The sequence below is a fragment of the Dasypus novemcinctus genome, chromosome 2 (genome assembly GCF_030445035.2).
Source record: "Dasypus novemcinctus isolate mDasNov1 chromosome 2, mDasNov1.1.hap2, whole genome shotgun sequence".
Taxonomy (NCBI): Eukaryota; Metazoa; Chordata; class Mammalia; order Cingulata; family Dasypodidae; genus Dasypus; species Dasypus novemcinctus.
Window position 1 is genome coordinate 95,117,618 of NC_080674.1, and position 3,872 is coordinate 95,121,489.

The following is a 3,872-nucleotide window of genomic DNA, read 5'->3' on the forward strand; positions in this document are numbered from 1 at the left end:
AGGTCATGAATATTTGTCCATACATTACCCTCTAGGAATTTTTAAATTTTAGCTCTTGTATTTAATTCCTTCATACATTTTGATTTGATTATTGCATATAGTGTAAGAAAGGAGTTTAATTTCATTCTTTTGCATGTGGATTTCCAGTTTCCCCAGCACCAATTGTTGAAGAGACTATTTTCCCCAATTGCATGGGATGTGCACCTTGTTAAAATAAATTGGTCAAATATGTTTGTGTCTATTTCTGAACTTTCACTTAAGTTACATTTGACTACTTATCTATCTTTTTGCCAGTACCACCTTTTATTTTATTACTTTTGCTTTTTGTTACACTTTAAAATTGGTTAGTGTTTGTGTTCCAACTTTGTTCTTCATTTTCAAAATTGTTCTCATTATTCAGTATTCCTGATAGTTCCATATAAATGTGAAAATAAGTTATTCCATTTCTGAAAAATATCACTGGACAGTTGATATAGATTGCATTGAATATGTAGACTGATCTGAGTAATATTGACATCTTAAAAATATTAGTTCTTCTAATCCACGAATGTCAGTTTTCTTGACAAGTCTTTAATCTTTCAGCAGTATTTTGCAGTTTTGGGTATACAAGTCTTATATATCCTGGGTAAAATTTATTCCTAGATATTGTATTGCAAATACAATATTAGATGCTATTATAAATAGGATTGTTTTCATGATTTCCTTTGGAATGTACTCTAGTGTATAAGAACACAATAGATTTTTGCTTGTTGAACTTTTGTCCTGCCAATTAGATGAAATTGATTATTTCAATTTCTAACAGTTTTCTTGTGGAATCCTTTGGAATTTCTATATATATGATCAACAGAATTAGTTTTCATTTTATTTTCTAGTTCAAATATCTTTTAATTCATTTTATTTTTCTTGGCTAATTGCTCTGGCCAGAACAGTGAACAGCAGTGGTGAAAGCAGGCATTTTTATCTTGTTCCTGAATTTATCTTTTATCATTGAGCATGACACTAGCTGCAACTTTTTCACAAATAGCCCTTATTAGGATGTGTTTATCAAGAAATCTTGTTGAAGTTTGTTATATCTCTGCATTTATTGAGATAATAATGCCATTTTTTCCTTTGTTCTAGTATGTGGTATATTTACATTGACTGATTTTCATTAGTTGAACTATCCTTGCATTCTTGGGATAAATACCACGTTTCCATGGTATATAATCTTTTAAATATACTGATTGATTTTATTGATAGTATTTTACTTGGGACATGAGTTTGTAATTTTCTTTTTTTGTCGTGTATTCACCAGGCTTTGATAATAGAGTGATGCTGGCCTCTTAGAATCACTTAGGGTGTGTTTTCTCCTTTTTCATCCTTTGGAAGAGGTGGAGAAGGAGTGGTCTTAATTGTTCTTTACATATTTTTATAATTCACCAGTGAAAACACCTGGTCCTGCAATTTTCTTTGGTGGAATATTTTTTATTATTGCTTTCATCTATATTCTAATTATAGGTGTTTTTATGGATGATTTCTATTTTTTTCTTGAGACAATTTAGGGAATTCTTTTATTTCCAGGAATTTTTCCATTTCTTTTAGATTATCTCACTTGTTAGAATAGTGTTTCTCACAATCTTTGTAATTTACATAAGGTTAATGTTGATATTGGCATTTTCATTTCTGATTTTAGATATTTGTGCCTTTTTGTTAGACTAACTAAAGGTTTGTCAATTCTGTACATTTTTAAATTTTTTTATTTTTAAAGAAGGTTTAGAGTTACATAACTATTACATTAAAAATATAAGGCATTCCCATTTACCTCACTCCCTACCTCTCCCACCCTTTTCCATATCAGCAAGCTCCCTCATTTGTGTGGTACATTTGTTACAATTGCTGAACACATACAGAAGCATTGCTACTAACAATGGGATTACAGTTTACACTTTGTCTCACATAATTTTGTAAGTTATGACAAAATATATGATGGCCTGTATCCATGCACAGTGTTATGGAGGACAACTGCAGTATCCCAATAATGCCCCATATTACACATATTCTTCCCTCTCCCATCCCTCAGAACCTCTGGTGACCACTGCTTTTATATCAATGAAAAGTGTTCTTCCATTGCAATAAGAATAATAATTCTATAGAGTTCTGCTACATTCTTTAATACAACAGCAAGAATCCTCCAAGTGCAAGGGCAGTGCCTAGTGAAGGAAGACAGACCATTACACCAAGCCCTTGATATTGACAATTGTACTTATGAACCTCTTCTTGTGAAATTGAAACTTAGCTTGGTATTATACATTGCCTAGGAGTTAACTCCTGAAAGCCTCCTTGTTGCTCAAATATGGCCTCTCTTTAAGCCAAACTCAGCATATAAATGCACTACATTCCCCCAGCATGGGACATGACTCCCAGGAATGAGCTTCCCTGGCACCAAAGAATTATTACAAAGTACCAACTAGCAAAGCATCTGGAAAAAGAACTTGACCAAAAAGGGGAAATGGTAAATACAAGTGAGTTTTTATAGCTAAGAGATTTCAAAGTGAGTCAGGGGTTCTTTCCAGATTTTATGATTATGCAAGTCTCAGCAAGATCTCGCAGTAAACAGAGCCTGAAATATCAGGGCCTGAGGGCTCTAGAGACATCCAGAAACTAAAAGCAGGGCAGAAAACTCAGGAATTCAGCACCCTGTCAGTGGGCCTTACTTTGAAATCTATGTTCCCCAGTGAAACAGAGTTAGACTCATTTATAGGTTTTCTACACATGGCTCTTCTGCTCCTTTTGTAGGAACCTATAATTAGTACTATACTTGATAAATCCCAGACATTTAAATCTTTGACCCATCCATGTGCCAGTTGAGCCCTGAATTTCAGCAGACTTGCAACACCTAATCTCCAGTTTATTGGACTCACCTAGGATGACTAACAAGGAAATGATGATGGACAACATCCATCCCAAGAAACAGAGAATGTATGCAACTGCAAGCAAGATAGTTCCATGCATCCATTCCATGGGATCTAAATCCCCTCTCAATTAGAAACAGAGTGGGCATCACCATCCCAAAATCCTCAAGATTGAGGAATGAATAATGGACTAAAGTATACTTCTTATTTTCTACTATAGACTTATTTTATAGATTTTTGAAATAAAAACAATTTTTAGTTTGTTTATTCTGTCAATTGGGTTTTTCTATTCTCCATTTATCTCTGCTCTAATTTTAGCTATTTCTTTCCTTCTGCTAATCTTGGGTTCACTTTGTTGTTCATTATCTAGTTTCTCAAGATGTGAAATTAGGTTATTAATTGGAGATCTTTGTTTTTTTAATACAGACATTCATAGCTATAAATTTCCCTTTGATCACTGCCTGTCCTGTATATCATAAGGTTTTGTATGTTACATTTTCACTTGTATTTGTCTTGAAGTATTTTATAACTTCTGTTATAATTTCCTCTTTAATTCACTGTTTAAGAGTGTTTTGTTTAATTTCCACATTGGTAAACTTCCCATTTTCCTTCTGTTATTGATTTTTATCATCATTCCATTGTGGTCAGATAACTTGTTTTATATCATTTCACTTCTCTTGTGACCCAATATGTGATCTATCTTGGAGAATTATCTATGTTCATTTAAAAGGAATGTGTACTCTGCTGTTGTTGGCAGAAGTGTTCAATATGTATCTGTTAGATCTAGTTGGTTTGTAATGTTATTTTGGTCCTCTTCTTTCCTTCTTGATCTTCTGTTTAGAGGCTTTATCCAGTATTGAAAGTGGTGCATTAGAATCTCCAAATATTATTGTGGAACTAATTATCCTTCAATTCTTTTAATGTTTGCATTATTGGGGACCCTATTTTTAGGTGCATGTGTATTTATAATTGTTTAATATT